This window comes from Pituophis catenifer, unplaced genomic scaffold, assembly GCF_029215685.1.
Source record: "Pituophis catenifer annectens isolate HBS135680 unplaced genomic scaffold, rPitCat1.0.hap2 SCAF_3, whole genome shotgun sequence".
NCBI lineage: Eukaryota > Metazoa > Chordata > Lepidosauria > Squamata > Colubridae > Pituophis > Pituophis catenifer.
This window is the reverse complement of record NW_027256883.1, coordinates 41,515,776-41,535,438: the sequence shown is the minus strand read 5'-3', so window position 1 is coordinate 41,535,438 and position 19,663 is coordinate 41,515,776. Positions and strand designations below refer to the sequence as shown.

The 19,663-nt window shown below is 36.8% G+C and overlaps 1 pseudogene; it reads right to left on the bottom strand.

The window, feature by feature from the left end:
* Positions 1-1,139: 1,139 nt before the first annotated feature.
* On the bottom strand, positions 1,140-19,458 carry LOC139315814 (DGAT1/2-independent enzyme synthesizing storage lipids-like; annotated as a pseudogene).
* Positions 19,459-19,663: the final 205 nt, after the last annotated feature.

Genomic DNA, 19,663 nt, shown 5'->3' with positions numbered 1-19,663 from the left:
AGAGGTTTTGTATTCAAACAGAAGATCGTTTATTTACAGGAGGCATTCTATATTCACAGAGTAATTGCAGATAGAAGCAAGGAGAATGAGTGTACATCTTCTTTTATACCAGGGAGGCGGGATTAGGAAGGGGGAGTGTTTAGTGAGGAATACATTAGGAAAGGAAGAATAAGTTAACCCTTGGTACTTCATGAACATATATTTCTTTCATTCAAGAATGAGGCATTTACCCATGACAGGGCCAGGCAGAGGTGGTATTTACCAGTTCTCCGAACTACTCAAAGTTTCCACTACCAGTTCGCAAGAACCGGGGAGAACCGGTAATAACCCACCACTGGTCCCAATTAAATCTTGTATGTTCCTGCTCAATGTTTCACTCAACTTTGATGAGTGATGGATAATTTTCAAGTTGGCAGTGCAGCCAATTATTCTCTATGCAGCCTATACATTAGTAAGTCAGAATGAAATACTCTGTCAGCTGCTTTGTACAAATATCAAGATATATTATCTTTACAAAATTCTTACAGTCTACTGTCTGAAAAAAATAAATAAGACAAGTTAGGTTTCTTTTAATTATGTTGAATAATAAATCTCTTTATGCTCACAGTATGTAGTCTAAAAATTTCCAGAGAATGGAAGTCAGAGTAACTGGTTTATATTTCTTGCATTTTTCTTTTCTTCTTTTTTGAAGATAGGAATAACAGTAGATTTCCTCCAGTCATTTGCAATTCACCAGGATTTCTTGCAAAACAGTGGTTCTATGGTTAGGGCACTGGATTGGAGGTTAGCAAGCCTGCATTTGAGTCCAGAAACATGAACGAGTCCCCAAATGGGTGTCCCCTGGGCAACGGTGATCTCTTCAACTAATCTCTTTAACAAGTGTGATTTGACCAGGATTATTCAAACATAATTCATAAGAGTGTGTAATGATCATCATGTAATGCTTTGATATTTTCAAATGAAATTTAATCTGATGCTGAGGATTTAAACACATTGAAATAAATATATATTATTCCCCATCTCAATTTTGCTTCTTCATTTACTTTAACAAAAGTGCCTTGGGGAACAGAAAACTACACATACACATATATTATCTTAGCACACATATATGTTATCTACAGAGATTATTGTTGTTTATATCACTGTTTTTCTTTGTTACGTGTCTCAAAGCGTTGTTTAAGAGCATGCAGTATGCTTCTTGGGATTTTCTGGTGTTTGTTCTGTAAAGCCTCTATTGCCCTTTGAGTCTGTTGGAGAGGTGAAGTGGCATGGGGTGGGTTTGGTTCCGGAAAAGAAAGAAAAAAGGTGATATAATTAGATTTATGTTTCAGGAATTATAGAGAGAACATTTCAGAACTAAAAGATATCGACTCTTCTATAGAACAGGCCACATATTTAAACATACTGTATATGTATTGCTTAACGCATTGTAAGCCGCCCTGAGTCTCCGGAGAAGGGCAGCATATAAATTGAACCAATAAATAAATTAAATAAAAAATAAATATGTAAAATTCCAAGTTATGGCAAAGATTTTTTTTTCTATTCCTACTGATGCCATACTGTATATAATCAGATAAACCACATTTTGACTTTGGGTTAAATCCTATGGTACATATACAGTGTAGAACTACTTCTCTGGCTGCATTCAGTAGTATAATTAAAAACAAAAACAAAGTAGAACCTGGATGCCTTTCATCTAACTGTGGCTTGTTGAGTAAACCACAATTGTCTGGATTCAGCATTTACTTGAATATGTGAATCTCAGTTTAAATGCCACAATATCTGGTTTTTCAGAGTATGCATATCCCAAAGGAATTTGATTATGGCTTTATAGATTCTGTGACCCTATAAATCTCGCAGCTGAACTCCCCTCTTGCATTCCGTGTCCAGCCCATTTTTCCTCTAAGGAAAAGATGCTCCATTCTATTGATCAGAGAAATAAAGAGGCAGGACATATAGAAAGGTGCTCTAAGGGCTATAAAATGCTACAAATGTGATTGAGTTGAATCATTTTGTCATTCAACAATCTGGGGACTCATATCATTAATGCAGTGATATTTATCAGCATTATAAACTGAACAAAAGATACATGGAAGTCTTGATTGCTGCTTGGATTTGTGAAGGACTGAAAGGAGTTAAGAGTTGAATCCCAGCAAGGCAGATTTATTATTATACCAAAATCATCTGATTACATGAAAATTCTGTATACTGATCTTGAGATGGTTGCAGTCATCCAAAAAAGTTGGTATGCAATTGGGGTACTTCTGGACTACAGCTTCTGCTCGAACAGGAGATTGAAGCTGTGCCCTAAACAGTCTTCAACAAATATGAAAGCTATACCTATTCTTGGACTAGGTTTTCAGACAATGACTCCTGCCTCTGTCATTTCTCAAAATGTTTTCATTTATTCTATGTGAAGCTGCCATTGAAGACAATCTAGAACTGTTTGCTGCAGTTTTTAGGGCTTTAGTATGATAGCTATTTGGTGAATGTTTTCATTTAAGCATGCAGCTAACCATATTGAATAGTTTGAATAAATGATGTTTAAACAGTGATGGATGGATGGATGGATGGATGGATGGATGGATGGATGGATGGATGGATGGATGATAGTCTTACATTGACAGTTAGGTACCAAGCACTCAACTATAATTCTGCATATCTAAGTAATGTATCCCAATAACTGTTACTATAGAGTTATAATTTCATGAACAAAGTGTGAATCTGAATGTATATTTTATCCCCTTATAATAGAATACACTTACTTTTTCAGCTAATTTTTCAGCAGTTACATCTGGATCATATGGAATTGGTTTTCCAATATGGGTTATAAGTTTAACTGGAAACATTCCACACATTGGAAAGGGTAACCATCGGTTTCGCTCATATAACCATCTCATTGCTCCTGGGTACAAGATTTAAAAAATTTCAGAAATGCATATTAGCAACCTGCAAAGAGTTATGTATTAGTCTTTCTAGAATCCTATATTTAAAAACTAGCAATTTTTAGTAGCAGTATTGGAACTTACTAAAGTAAAGATTTTCCAATTGGAAGACCAAAAAAAAAAAAAATAGCTCCCATGTTTGAGTCCTACAATTTTCAAAGTCCAATTTAAATTTTAAGAGGGTTAGAAAATTAGAATTAGGAAACGCATACACATAGATTTCACAAGACTGATAGAAGGCAAGCTGATGGATGGACAGACAGGCAGACTTCCTATAATAAGCACCAATGCATTTAAAGCATATGGTTAACTTTGCTGAATTTCCGTAATTTCTGGGTCAGCCTTGTGTCCATATAATTGCATGATATTATGTCAGTTATGGGAAATGTACTGAATCAGGTTTTCCAGCAAAGCTCTGATGATTGAGCTACAGTATCTTTGAAATTAAACATGGTAGAGAAAGATGCAGATCCACAGATTTATAGCCTTAAATGTAATAATATTCCTGAGAATACATAAAGTTTTACTTACTTATATTTCCATATGTTATATATCTTTCTCTAATATTTTGTGTGAACACAGGGACGATTGGCTAGAAGAAATAAAGAAACAAATAATGAGACTATTTTAGTAACTGTACATGAAAGGAATGAAATGAAATGTATTGTTTGGACATAAACTAGATATATTAAAAGATCACTTTGAGAAATTAATATTGACAATGTATGTTGCTAAGGTCATTGTATCTTTTGATTTCCTATCAGATATTTGCTTCTGAGATTTTAAACACTGCAACAGTTGCACTACCTTACTAAATGTAGTTTGAACTCAGCTTCTGACATGCTGAACTGTCGTCCTTCATGCTTTCTTCAGTGCTGAATTCTCATGCATCTAATCACACTCAGCATTCTTGGACAAATGCTGGGTTTCACTGTTTCCTATAGGAGGGAGGATCATCATGGATCAATTTTCCAAGTGTCACTTTCTCTTTCACAGTGACATAGTGTGACCATCTTTTAATTAAGATTTTGGTGAGGAATAGGTTATTCCTTCATGGAGGAGAAATACATCAGGGTATATTGCATATTTCATCTACAAATGTATACAGATGGCAAATTGTGGCTGCAAAGATCCTCCAGAAACTGGAGGCATCACAAGATGCCCACTTGCACTCCAGAAAGCTGCTTCTTATGAACAGACTGCAAGGACTGAAGCTTTTGTGATTGGTTTATGAGCTGAGTGGCTGGGATTTGAGACCATGCAGGCAGGCTTACCACCCGTAATTTATCACATAAGGATGCAAAGTTCACACAAACCTCATTTCTTAACCAATTCCAGATATAATTTATTTATAGCTAAAGAAAGAATTTCTGAACACAGAAAATAAATTCCACTTGATGAGTTATTATATGGTTTGGAATACAAATGATTAAAGGAGAGATGTGGTTTTAAAGACTTAGACATTTTTGGCTAAAGGTTAGAAAGAGTTGATATAAGAAAATTATTACAGATTAAAGGAACAGTTATTCCAAAATATTATTTCTTGGGTGAAAATATTTGTGAACAAGCTTAAATGAATTAGATGAAGGAACTGGACATTTATAGGAAGGATACAGAGGCAGAAATTGACTTTCTATGAGGCAAGGCAAACTAACACATTTTTTTCTGGATTGCAGAGGCATTATGATTTGAAAGAGAGCTGGATCTAACTTCTGGACTGCCAAAACTCTGTGGAATAAAGATGATTTGGAGTTTGCCCATATATTTTCCAGACAGCTGATTTTTGTGAGTAGGTGGCAACGACAGCTACTTATAATCAACTGGAAATCATTTTCCAAACCATAAATGCATCTTTTAATGCATTTTGACCAATTTTTTTTAATCACTATGGAATTTTACTTTTTCACTGTTTTCATTAAGATTGAAAAACCTTCAAAACTGTACGTTTACCATTTCCACATGAGTTAATCTTCAGTTCATTTAAAAAGAAATAAAACTTTTTGTTTCAACTTTGTAATACATTTACACTTTTACAATATATAACAAAGGCATGATTTTAGAATTACATTTGGAAAATGTTTAAATGTAAGGCTTTGTGAAATTGATTTACAGAAAGACTTTGAAATTAATTAGGGGTGTGGCTAGCATCACAGTGAGACAATATGCTCCTGGGAGGCTCCTGAGGAAGCCGTTGATATCTCTGTTGCCGGGTGGCCTCTAGGGACCGAAGTTGTCATGTAGGGACGGTGAACAAGGGGAGCACATTCCAATGATCTCAGGGAATCCACAAATTCCCTGATTGATCTGGAAAAAGCTCCCTAAACTGACAACTGAGAAGGTAGCATTGCGAATCGCTATGAAGCTGGGGCAGTCACAGTAAGAGTGTGGAGGCGAAAAAGGTGTGATCGGTCTGGGTGAGACTTTTATTCTTTTGAAATTTCTTTTGGAATTTTTGTAAGAAAAACCCCCTTGGAAGAACAGAGGAGAAGAAAGGGTGGTTTAAAAGGAGGAAGTGGAATTGGTTTTTTTCCTTCCATCTCTGGAAGAACAGTGGTGAGGAAGGCAGGAGAAGCCGAAAGAATTAAGAAAGTAAAACTAAAAATTAGCTTAGAAAGAGCTGCTTGAAGAGCAAAGTCAGAAAACCAGACTGGATAATTTAATTTTCAAATTAGGGAATAACAACTAAGCTAAAAGTGGCTATAAGAATTCCTTTTTTAAAGGGAAAAAACTCCCCCCCCTTTTTTTTGTCTTCCCATTGAACTGAACTGAGCAACAGTGCCACCTAGAGGCAATAGTGAAACATTAGAGCAAAGATGAGATGTGACCTTGGCAACCTGTGAATTAAATTGATAAGAAGTTGTTTGGATCGTCAGAGAGCGGAGCACTGGAAGCTTTGTTGTTGTTTTTTATTTGAATAGTGCAGCTCTTGGAACTTGAAAGGAGAAATAACAGAAACAGACCAAGGTGAAACTCTTTTTTTTTTCTTTTTGGAGGCACTTTGAAAACAGGCTGTTACATTTTTCTTTTTAAGTGGCTGTTACCTGTTTTTCTATTTTTTCTACTTATATCTTTTTGCTGCCATGTGGTAATGTAATTAATTCTTTTTCTTTTTCTTTTCTTTTCTTTCTTTTTTTTTTAGAATAATTGTAATTTGGGGTATTTTTTCTCTCTTTGAGGCAATTTGGATTAAGGTAAGAAAAACCTGAAGAAAAGAAGCAAGAAAAACACTGAGATTTGGATTTGGATTACAAAGCTTTTTGGCTGCTCTTTTTTCTTTTTTATCATTTTTGTTACCACTTTGGTTTTTATTTTTCTCTTTGTTTTTGTCTTTCTTGTTTTTTTGGGGGGGGGCAGGCCTATATTTGGATATAAATTGGCTTGGAAGTACAATGAGCTATATTCGGTGGATTACAAATATCAAGACATTACAAGATGAAGAATACAACATCAGCATTGTCTTCAGTGTCATCCTCTGCAACTTCTAGCCCTGCTCATCAAAGAACACTAGATTCTATGGCACAACAAGAAAAAAACAATGCTATGCAACTAGAATTAAAGAATATGATACAAGCTCTTCATGAAGACCTGAAGGAAATAATAATATATTATATATATTATATTTATTAAATTTTTATACCGCCCCCTCTCCCAAAGGACTCGGGGCGGTGAACAGCCAAGATTAAAAAACATACAATATAAACATTAAAATACATTTAAAACAAAATTAAATCCAAAATGGCTCCCCAATTTAAAACGCCATTACTCATAACCCTATAATTAAAACAAATTTAAAATTTCCACATTAAAAGGGGGAAGATTTAGGCCAGGCCAGCTTGATGAAATAGAAAAGTCTTAAGCGCGCGGCGGAAGGTGCGCAGATCTGGGATCCTCTGTATCTCCGGGGGGAGCTCATTCCAGATCGTTGGTGTCCCCACAGAGAAGGCTCTCCCCCTAAGGGCCGACAGCCGACATTGTTTGGCCGACGGCACCTGGAGGAGCCCCTCTCTATGGGAGCGTACTGGCCAGTGGGAGGCTATTGGTGGTAGCAGGCGGTCCCGTAAATAGCCAGGTCCTAAGCCATAATAATAATAATAATAATAATAATAATAATAATAATAATAATAATAATAATAATAATAACAACAGGCAAATTAGATGAGAGAATGGAGAAAGTAGAAGGGGAATTTAAAAATGTTCAAGGGATTATGGAAAAAAATGAGCAAAGAATGCAAAAAGTAGAAGAAAAAGCCCAAGTAACAGAAAAAAGGGTGGGAGAGCTGGATTATAGATTAACAACAGCAGACAGAAACAAAGAGAAGACAATTATCTCCTTAGAAATGAATCAAGCAGATTATTATCTGAGATTTCAGAATGTGGAAGACGAGAAAGGAGAAAATTTAGCAGAGATAATGGCAGATTTATTGGCGGAAGTGATGGAAGAAACCAAGGAAAGAATTTTGAATGATATTGATGAAATATTTAGAGTGCAGACAAGATACGCAATGAGAAATAATCTACCCAGAGAGGTGCATGTTAGATTTACCAAGAAAGCAATAAAAACAGAGTTTTTACAGAGAGTAAGAAACATTCCTATGAAGCATATGGGTAGAGAAATAATAGTGTTAAAACAAATACCAAGAAGAGTTAGAGATTTGAGAAGAGAGTACCATTCTTGACAAAATTTTTAATTAAAAAAGGAATACATTTTAGATGGCTGATACCCAAAGGAGTGTTGGTAACTTGGCAGGAGCAAAGACACAGATTAGATTCGACAGAGAAGGCAGAACAACTTTATGATCAATATTTGGGACTGCAAGAGGAGGAGAGACTGAGAGAGGAGAGAGCTTATTGAAGAGAGAGACAAACAACAAAAAGAAGCTACTAAAGATCAGGAGGAAATAGCATTAAGGGAAGGAGCAAGGGCAAAGGAACCAAGAGAGCCAAGAAAGATTCAAAATTCACATATAAGTAAACATGGAAGAAGAAATAAAATTAACATCAATTAATATAAATGGACTGAATTTGGCAATAAAAAGAAAAAGAACTTTTAATAAATTGGAAAAATTAAAACAGGATATAATTTGGTTACATACATTAAAAAACAACATAATTTTTTTTTGGGAATATCCTAAAATGGAGAAATTATATGCTTCGCTTAAACATCAAAGTAAGAGGGGGGTTGTACTAGGGGTGAAATCCAGCAGGTTCTGACAGGTTCTGGTGAACCAATAGCAGAAAACCGGTAGCCGAAATTTTGAGTAATTCGGAGAACCAGCAAATGTCACCTCTGGCTGGCCCCAGAGGGGGGTGGGAATGGGGATTATGCAATATCCTTCTCCTGGAGTCGGGTGGGAATGGAGATTTTGCAGTATCCTTTCCCTGCCGCGCCCACCAAGCCACACCACGCCCACCAAGCCACGCCCACAGAACCGGTAGTAAAATATTTGAATTTCACAACTGCATTGTACTGTATATTAAGGAGGCAATAAAGGCCAAACCAATTTTTATGGATGAGGAAGGGAGGATATTAATGGTGGAGGTAACGATGAACTACAAACAAATACTTCTAGTGTCGATATATGCACCAAATGATAACCAAGAAGATTTCTATGGTAAATTACACAAGAAAATAATAGAATTGGAGTATGAAAACATATGTATAGTAGCTGATTTCAATGCAATTGTGGATGTGGACTTGGACTATAAAACTAGAAATATTAATAAGAAATCTAGGAAAACAGGGCCCAGAAACCTTTTTTAAAATGATGGAAGGATTAGGTATTCAAGATGCATGGTGAGGAAGATTTCAGGAGAAAAGTCAATATACATTTTATTCAAATAGGTAATGTCTTGGTCCAGAATTGATATGATGTGGATGTCAGATGACTTATTATCTAATATACAAGAAATAAATATTGAAACAAGAACATGGGCAGACCATAATCCAATGAAAATTATATGGAAGGCACAAAAAAGAAATTAAGATGGACATTGAATCAATTCTAAATGAAAAAGAATTTATACAGCATATGGAAAAGGAGTTGATTTTCTTTTTTTAAAGAGAATAGAAAAGAAGAAACTTCATTACAAAATGTATGGGACACAGCTAAAGCATATATTAGAGGACTGGCAATAACTTACATGGGAAAGAGAAAGAAAAAGAAAAAGAAAAGACAAGTTCAAAAAAAGCTGGAGGAGGAGTATAAGAAGTTAGAAATAGAATTGCAAAAATATCCACAAAAAAAGAATAAGAAATCAAATGGATTTATAAAAACATAAATTGAACTTAATAGAAAAGGAGGACTTAGCTCAAAAAATTAAGAGGTCTAAACAATTGTTTTTTTGAAAATGCAAATAAACCAAGAAGATGCTTGGCATATAGATTGAAAAAAGAAAAGGAAAAAATATCAATTTATCAATTAATAGATGATGAAGGGACAGGAGGTTACCAAAATGATGAGAAAAAGGAAATGATTCATGATTATTGTGAAAAAATATATAAACAATAGACAAGGTCAGAGGAAAAAATAAAACAATACTTAGAAAAAACTGAATTAATTATACCAGAAACATTTAAAAAGGCATTGTAAGAAAGGATAACAATGATGGAATTGACAGAAGCAATTAAAGACAAAAGAACAGCAAAACACTGGGCCCAGATGAATTACCAGCAGAGCTATATATAAAGTTACAAGAAGTCATAAGTAATACAATGCTGGAAGTATTCAATGAACTATTGTTAGAGGCAAAAATGCCAGCTTCGTGGAAAGAGGTATATATTACTCTTTTTCCGAAAGAAGACTCAGACCTGCAACTGATAAAAAAATTGTAGAACAACCACTCTATTAAATGCGGATTACAAGATATTTACTTCAATAATGGCAGAAAGATTAAAGAGATTTTTAATCTCTTTAAATAATGAATTTATACATACAGACCAAAATGATTTTTACCTAAGAGACAGATCAGAGACAATATGTGACTAATTTTGAATACATTGGAATATTATGAAGCCTATCTAGAGAAACAAAGGGTGTTGATATTCCCTGATGCACAGAAGGCATTTGATAACGTGAACTGGCAATTTATGTTGGCGCAATGAAAAGTTATGGACTTTGGGGAGAGATTTACTAATATGATTAATATATTACAAACAATTGGCAAAGGTGATGGTAAATGTAGATATGACGGAAAAGGTTAATATTATGAAAGGTACAAGGCAGGGATGTCCTCTATCCCCACTATTATTTGTACTGATGCTGGAAGTATTAAATAAAAAAATAAGAGACGATAAAGAGGTGAAAGGTATGGAAATTAAAAAGGACGAATATAAATTACAGGCATTTGCAGATAATTTGATGTTTATTTTAGAAGATCCACATGAAACAGGGCCAAAGCTATTAGAAAGAATAGAAGAATATGGTGAGGTGGCAGGATTGAAAATTAATAAAGAGAAAACTAAGATATTAGTGAAAAATGTTTCAGAGAAGCAGAAAAGGGAGTTAATGAAGAAGTTAGATATTCAGATTACAAAGAAAGTAAGATGTTTAGGGATTCAACTAACAGCAAGATGTGTTGCGATTAAGGAAGATAATTATTATAAACTAATAAAACAAGTTGAGACAGATTTGGAGAGATGGAAAAATTTGCAATTATCATTAATAGGAAGAATAGCAACAATCAAGATGAACATATTGCCAAGGCTATTGTTTTTATTCCAAACAATTCTGATGAAATTGGAGAAAAAATATTTTGAAAATTTAAATAAAATAATACTGAAATTTATATGACAGAGGAAGAAGGCAACAATCAACTTAAAACTGTTACAAGATGCGAGAACCAGAGGAGGGTTTAGACTACCAAACTGGGGATTATATTACCAGGCAGGAGTGTTAACATGGATGAAAGAATGGATTATACTGAGAAATAGAAGATTATTGACATTGGACGGACATGACTTGCAATTGGGTTGGCACGCCTTTTTATGGTATGAGAAAAATAAGACATGGTTATTTTCAAAGACATTATATAAGAAATGCTTTATTATTAGTATGGGAGAAAATTAGAGAACAACATTACTTAAAGATACCAGTTTGAATTTCGACAATGGAAGCAGTAATACATCTAAATATTATTAATATGGGAAATATTGTCAGATATAAGGATATTTTGTCGGAAAAGGGGGAACAGTAGTTGGAAACGTAGGGGATTGATATGGTGTGGTATACACAACTGAAGATACAATTTAGGTATGAAAAAGATGCAAAACTATATGGCTTTTATAGGGAATTGACAGAATTAGATAAGATATTAGCAGGAACAAATGAGGGAGTGATAAGAAAATTGTATAGCTACTGTATTTATTGAGTATTAAGTTAGAAGAAGAACAAGTTAAAGAAACAATGATAGCATGGGCAAAAAACATTGGACGATAGAGCTAGAAAAATGGCAGCAATTATGGGACAAAAATTATAAGTTAACAATGTCTACTGCATACAAGGAGAATTTGTACGAGATGTTTTATAGATGGCATTTGTTACCTGAAAGACTGGCAAAAATGTTTAAAGATAAATCAATTAAATCAACACTAGAGCACTGTGAGTTCTAGTCCTGTCTTAGGCATCAAAGCTGGCTGGGTGACTTTTTTTTTTTTTTAATTTGATTTATATGCCGCCCTTCTCCGGAGACTCAGGGCGGCTTACAATGCGTTAAGCAATAGCCTTCATACTTTTGTATATTTATACAAAGTCAGCTTATTGCCCCCACAAACTGGGTCCTCATTTAACCTACCTTAGAAAGGATGGAAGGCTGAGTCAACCTTGAGCCTGGTAAGATTCGAACCTGCAGAAATTGCAGGCAGCTGTGTTAATTACAGGGTGCATTAAACCACTGTACTACCAAGGCTCCTTGGTAGTGACTTTGGCCGTCACTCTCTCTCAGACAAAGTCACTTCACAGAGCAGTTGTTGTGGAAAAAATAGGAGGATGAGAGAGTATAGAAATATTCAGCTAGTTGAATTATTTATAAAAATAATCAATGTAGGTTTAACTATAAAAAAGCTTTAAGAAAATTTATTTTAGCAAGAAGTTGTTTTGTGTATAAATTTCCAAGTAAAATTAAAACTTTATTAAGGGTAAGATAGATTTGGGGGTGGAAGTTTATTTGCATGGATCAAGGACTTTCAACTCAGAATTTATGACCTAAAGGATGAGAAAATATTGTTTTATAAATGACATAAGGAGAGATCAATGGCTTTGTCTTATAAAAATTGGTGTTAAATGAGGGATTAGAATGGAGTGATCTCACAACTGGACAGAACATCTCAGAAGAATATTAAAATCACTGAAGGCAAATTGTCAAAAACGTTCTTTGACTTAGGTCTAGTTGATACATGGAGGTAGAAATATGGCAATTCAAAAGAATATACTTATTTTTCTGAAAGACATAGATTCTTCTCAGGAATATACAGTAGAACTTCTTGTCAGGAACGCTTCTGACCATGACCAAATCGGGTTCTGACCAAAAAATTCACACTTTTTTTTTCATGGCCAATTTCCCCTTCCGCGCCATTTTTTTTGTAAGTGCCAAATTTCCAAAATTAGGTTCTGGTCACAACCAAATCAGTTTGTGACCAAAGTTATGGAACGAATTATGGTCGTGACGAGAGGTTCTATTGTACATGATTTAAATTTCGAAGTACTTGACTATAAGGATTTCTAAAGTCACGATATTACCAAAACCTTTTTGGCTCATAATCCTGTGAGTTTGGCTTATAAAAGAAACTTTTTTTTTTTTGATGGGGATTAAATGAAAGGTTGCTATTGCTAAATATAAAGCAATAGTTGAACAGTATAAGGAGAAATTAATTTTTAGTTTGAAAATATTTATGTAAAGGCACAGATTGGAAATGGTTTGGGATTCACATAAAGCCTGTAGGACATATTATTTCATACAGCATAATATAAACTTAAAAAGGAGAATCAGCAGTGAACACAACCTATTTTGGAAAAACAAAACAGAAACAGAAAGAAAATTCCAGATAAGATAAGTATTCCTCATCAAATTAGGCCCTTACAGTGACAATTATCTATGGTACCAGTGAAAATTGAGTGTGTAGATGAACTAGGGATGTAGCTAGCATGTGAATAACAAAAAAGAAAAAGAATATTGCAATTAGAATAGGGAAACACTATTCTAAAATGTTGCCAATCCAAAAAAAGATCCATAAATATTATATGAAAGGAACAGATATGGATAATAGAAGTATGTGTAAAGAAACCAAATTTTGGAGTGTTTCAGAGGACAGATTTGCCATTTCCTGGTCTGTCAAATCTGATTGGTGGTGGCATTCACCTTTCTGTTCATTTGCAAATAGGTAAAAAAATAAATGAACGATATGAAATTGAAGCATAGCAGTGGTGGGTTCCTCCTGGTTCGGCCGATATGATGTCACTGAACCGGTTCTGCCCCCCCATCCCCCACCCCCCACGTTATTCTTACCTTTTATTTGGCCCCACCCCCAATCTATTGCTGCCTCCTGAGTCCCAGCTGATCGGATAGAAGGAAAAAACTGTTTAAACTCCTGCCACGGGGCTTCAAAGGGCCGCCCTACAGCTGTTCAGTGTTAAAAGGCAGTGTGGTGGTAGACCAATGCCTCTAAAACAAATGAGTAGACCGGTGCCTGCAAAAATAAATGGGTATACCAGTGCCTCCAAAAACAAATGAGTAGACCGGTGCCTGCAAAAATAGATGGGTAGCCCGGTGCCTGCAAAAATAAATGAGTAGACCGGTACAGCTCTGCAAGCAATTAAAAGCCTGGTAGACCAGTACCTCTGCTAAATCCTAAAGAATTGTCACATGACCATCAAGCCACGCCCACAGAACCGGTAGTAAAAAAATTTAGAACCCACCTTGAAGCATAGCATTTACAAATACATATTGCAATTAACAGCAACATTAGGAAAAGGATGTAATGGCAAATAACTCACCACTTTTGCATTTATAGCAATATGAGCAAATCCTCTCCATTTTCCCCATATTAATTTGTAATGATTATTTCCATAGTTCTGCTCTCGCAGTCCTCCTGGTGCAACTGTCAGCTGGTGCCCTTCTTTCAGAAGGTTTATACTCCTTTCTCTTGTAGGATGATAAGCGTAAAGTGTAAGCAACAGATTTATTCCTGCAAAAGCAGACCTAAAAAATCATTCAGTTCTTGCTTGTAAAAGAAAACATGTTTTTTCCCACCTTGATAATTCAACTAAGAGTTTAAAGAAGAAAAATTGGACTTCTCAAGTCAGTGAATCAATATCTTTTGAAAATAATTAAAACTAAACATATATAGTATTTTTTTTACCTGGTATATTAAAAAAAGTATGATTTATCACAGAATACAAGAATTTTCCAGTAAGTCTATAAATCTAATGGACAAAAAAATAGTTGTCCATTGGAACGGCTCCATGGTAATGAACAATGATTGCTGGTTCTTTTGGTAGATTTTCTACTCCAGAAACCTCATAACCTGTTAATGGTGGAACAATGAAATGGCTTCAATATTATTTCACAAAGATTTCTTCTAGAAGAAAAGAAGATCGTATAGAAAAATCACTTTTTTCTTATCTTTATTAGCTTACTTGTGAAGCTAAATATTTTAAATAATATGTCATTTCTGGAACAACACACTGTCGCATTGATCAATCAGAACATCAACATCAATCAGAATCTCCTGAGATTTGGCTGTTATTACCTTTGTGACCCTACATATTGCTTCTAATTTCCTATAAGTCACTTAGATTCATACAAATTAAACTGACATAAAAGCTTATCATTTATCTTAAATATATCAATGCAATCTTACGATATGTTGGCCATTGTAAAACATTTTTAAAAGACAATTTTGGTATTCTGCTTACTTTTTCCAGAATTATTGACATATAAAATATATGATGTCTATATTGTGCCATGCCATAACCATGATAAATGATGGGTTAGTATAAAATGTAAAGGCATCAGCTTTTAAACAGTTACTGAACATACTGAAACCTTTGGACTTTAGAAGTAATCCTTCACTTACAATCCAAACTGGACCCAAATTTTCAGTTGTTGAGTGAAGCAATTGTTCAGCAAACACCATCTCACCACTTTACTCATTGACAATAATCCTAACTCTCCTAGTTGTGATCATTAAGTGACTACAGAAATTGTTAACTGGAGTGCTGGGAAGAGAGCCTGAACCTCCTCCGAAGTTCTCTTTGAGCATGCGCAAGATGGCGGTTCTCTGGAGTATCGGCTGAGGAGAAATGGTGAGGGTTTTCGGCCATTGGGTGTGGGGGAGGCCGATTTTCATCTTCTGGCCCCCTGTTTCGGCTTGCTGAGACCCTGGCGAGTTGGATGAGTCGTCCCTGATGGGGACAGGATCTTGGACGGCCCAGGACGGTCTTGAGACACCGGCTGAGGGAATGCATCATCTGGGCATCGCCAGGAGAGCGGCGGCGGCCTCCACGATGGCGCTCAGGCCGCAGAGAGTTTGCGGCCTGGTTAGCGCCCCCCTACTGACGCAGAAACTGCTCCTGGCCAGTTTGGTAGTCTGCGGCGCTCCGGCAGCTTGTAGAAGTGTCTGGCGCCACGGAGGGACGAGAGTGGTGGATGGCGGCAGAACCAGCGACGGGGCAATGGTGGAGGTCCGTAGTATTTGGCAGTTGGCTCCAGCTGAAGGCTGAAGGCGGAGGGGAGGCATTCCCCGGAGCAGATTGTACTGGGTTTTGTAACCCCTGAGCGATATGCAGCCCGGAAGATCCGGACAAAATTGCCCTGAAAGGATAGGACATGACTGAAGGGGTGAGTGGGCCCAAAGAAGATCTGGAGGTGTTGGAAGTGGGCTAGAGGGGGATTGACAACTCTCCATTCCTGTCTCCTCCTTGAAATGCCCCCCCTTTTTTGTGGCCTCCCTTGACTGCTGTTCTGACCTGCTTTGGCCAGACCATTCTTGCCTGCCTCAGCTGTTTTGGGACCTTATATCATCACCCTCCTCAGTTGTATTGCCATCTGATTTCCTTCCCTCTGGTACCTTGTTTGTTACATCTTGGCCTCCTTCCATCACCTTTTTATGGGCCCTAGCATTGCGAAGAGGGACAGCGGGCTATGGGCCTCGGTGTTGAAAGTCTTGGACAATTTCTGCTGCCTCAGTCCGGAAGGATGGACCATGACCCCGCTGGTAGCTCTTCTGCCACCTAGTCTCTGTGAGAGGGTGCTGCGATTAATTTCCCTCCAGATAAAATCGTTGCAGCTGCTTGTTGACTTTCCATCGCTGTGAGAGAGCAGTGGATTTCCTCGGTTGCCCTATGCTCAACTGCATTACACCTCCTCCTCCTGGCATTACCATCTCCGGCACCTATAGTCGCCCTTAACCACCTCCCATGTTTATAGACTGGCCTATACTTCGGAGGACCTCCTCTTGCTGCGAGATGCTCTTTTCTCACGGACATGGCCTTCTTATCTATCAAAGGCCTACCTCAAGGATGGGTTTTGGAACCCCGAGTGGTGGCATGCTTCTAAGCGGGGCTTGAGGGATTTTTTAATTAGAGTTTTTAATCAAATTTTAAGGGGATCCAGAAGGCGGGAGGATTGGGGGGGGTAGGACCTAGTCCGGCAGGGGGTTACATCATTGGGGGTGAGAGGTCGGGGACTAAGGAAGGGGCCAGTTTCCATACGGGTGAGGGCTGTTCCATCGGTACTGTGAGGGGGAGGGGCAGATATGGTGGGAGCAGGGGGCCATATCATGTTAGGGGAGTGCGCACTCTCTATCTTCGAGTGATTGCGCACTCCGGCCCCCTGGCTCTTCTTGTTCCCTGGGTTGCTCAGACCCTCAGGGCCCAGGCCTTCGGCTGATGTTGTGCAATGCCAGGTCCATTAAATAAAGCCCCCCTCATTTGTGATCTTGTACAGGAAGGGGGTGTGGACTTGGTTGGGCCAGGAGAGGGGGTTCCCCTCAATGAAATGTGCCCGCCAGGTTTCCGTGCATTCAATTAGCCGAGGGTTCAGGAAAGGGGTGGTGGGGTGGCAGTTGTTATAAAGGAAGGTCTTGGTCCGAAGGAAGCCACTGTACCTCAGATAGCTGGATGTGAGTCCCTCCTTGTGAAGTGGGGCTGTGGGGTTCAGATGGGCCTGCTGATGACGTACCTGGCTCCCTGCCACGTAGCAGCGGCCCTGCCTGAGCTGCTCAAAATAATAGCCAGGGTGGCAGTTGATATGCCCAGACATATGGTCATGGGGATTTCAATCTGCCATCTGTGATGAAATGTCGGAAGTGGCTCAGGAGTTCATGGCTTCCATGATGGCTATGGACCTGTCCCAGTTAGTTCATGGCGCTACTCACACGGGGGAACATACTCTGGACTTGATTTTTGTCTCAGGTCAGTGGCTGAATGATCTAGAGGACGTAGTCATTGAGCCCTTGTCATGGTCAGATCATTCACTCCTTCGATTGGACTTCCGTACCGCTACCGTCTGCCGCAGGGAGGCGGAACCAGTTAGGTGATCCCGCCCCAGGAGCCTGATGGATCCGGATAGTTTCCAGAGGGAGCTTGGGCCATTCCCTGAGGTTCTGGCTCCCGACTCGACCTAAGACCTGGTGGCCGTCTGGGATAGGGCAGCCGCCGGAGCCTTGGATAACGTCATGCCTTTGCGGCCTCTGACCCGGTGCCCAGGGGGAGAGCCTTCTCTGTGGGGGCACCTACCCTCTGGAATGAGCTACCCCTGGAGATACGGCGGATCCCGGATCTTCACACCTTTCGCTGTTCCCTAAAGATGTTTTTATTCCAGAAGCCAGGCTGGCCTAACTCTTTTAAATTGTTTTAATTCTTAAATTGTTAATTATTGGTTTTAATATTTATTTATTTATTTATTTATTTATTTATTTATTTATTTTCCAATTTATATACCGCCCTTCTCCCTGAGGACTCAGGGCGGAGTACAGCCGAATAAAAACATAAATTACAAACATTAAAATAGTATTAAAAGAATATATATAAATTTGGCCCCGTAATTTAAGAACAATAACAAACCAATTTAAAACATTTAAAAAATTAAGAAAAAAAGTTAAGCCAGCCCTGCTTGCTGAAAAAAGAAGGTTTTAAGGGCACGGTGGAAGGCACCAAGTTTTAATTGTGGTTTAATTAAAACCACATGTGTTTTAATTGTGGGCCAAATTAATTTAATTGGATTTTAATACTGTTTTTAAATTTTGTATTTCTTGTGTTTTATCTGTTGGCTGTTCACCGCCCCGAGTCCTTCTGGAGAAGGGCGATATATAAATATAAATTAATAAATTAAATTAAATTAAATTAAATTAAATTAAATTAAATTAAATTAAATTAAATTAAATTAAATTAAATTAAATTAAATTAAATTAAATTAAATTAAATTATTAAATTAAATAATTAAATTAAATTAAATTAAATTAAATTAAATTAAATTAAATTAAATTAAATTAAATTAAATAATTAAATTAAATTAAATTAAATTAAATTAAATTAAATTAAATTAAATTAAATTAAATTAAATTAAATTAAATTAAATTAAATTATGGGACGGGGAGAGGACACAGGCTTCCGAATACACCCAGACGTACTGGACTTGGTCCCTATCCCACAGGGGAGAACATTGGTGTGTACTATTGTTTTCCAAGATTTGAGGTCCATTCCTATAGCCCACTGAAGGATTTCCCCTCTCGGAAATGTTCATATTTGCTTTAAGATGTTTTGTACCACTAGACATGAAAATTATTCATTTTTATTTTTCTAATGTTACCATAATTTTAGGAATATAATGATCCCAACATGCCTAAATATTTCTGGTAGTCTATGGTTATATATAAAGTATGTCTTTTTAATTTTTAAAAATATGCTTGCAATTACTCTGCTAAGTAAAGCATTAAGTCAACTCCTTCTTCATCTAGTTTTTCAGCCACAGAAATAAGGGAGTTTCTTAACTAGTTGCTGAACTATATTTACAAAAATGAATTATACATAAATTGACACTTTACATCCTCAGTTTTCTATTCAAATTCTATTAGTTTCAGTTGCAGCTCCAAGATGCACATGACTGCTGGTTATGGTTGGCCAGAAGAATGATGCCTATGAGTGATATTAAGTTCCTCATCCCTGCCTAAAGAATGAATTAAGTTATACTTACTGTGCAGTATTTTTCCATGCCACTTAGCTGCCAGTGTCAAAAATCGCTTTGGCTTGTCCCATTTTTTGCTGTTGATATCATCTGGCAGATTGCCAATTCTTTTCCATACAGAAAGTATTGCATTGTAGAGAAACATTAGAAACAATCCAAACATAAGAGGATAATATAAAATTATCAGAATTACTATCAAAGTTAAGGGATATACAATAAAGCCTGCACATCCTTCCAAAATGTAAGTTGACCAGATGGTAAAATCATTTCCTAAGGTATAATATATATTTTCCACAATCATGTTTGAAATCAGGCTATATAAACATAAATCCATTCAAAAATAAAGTATTTCTTCCTGGAAAAGAAAAATAAACATACAAGCATACTTTATTATGAGCTCATGGAGAACAGCAGAATATCAGGGTGGCACTGCATACAAGATAATGACACTTTCAAATAGCCTTATGGAGAAGATTAGGCTGATAGATGGTTAAAAAAAATCAAGGCTTGGTACAATCAATCAGAATATTGATCCTTTT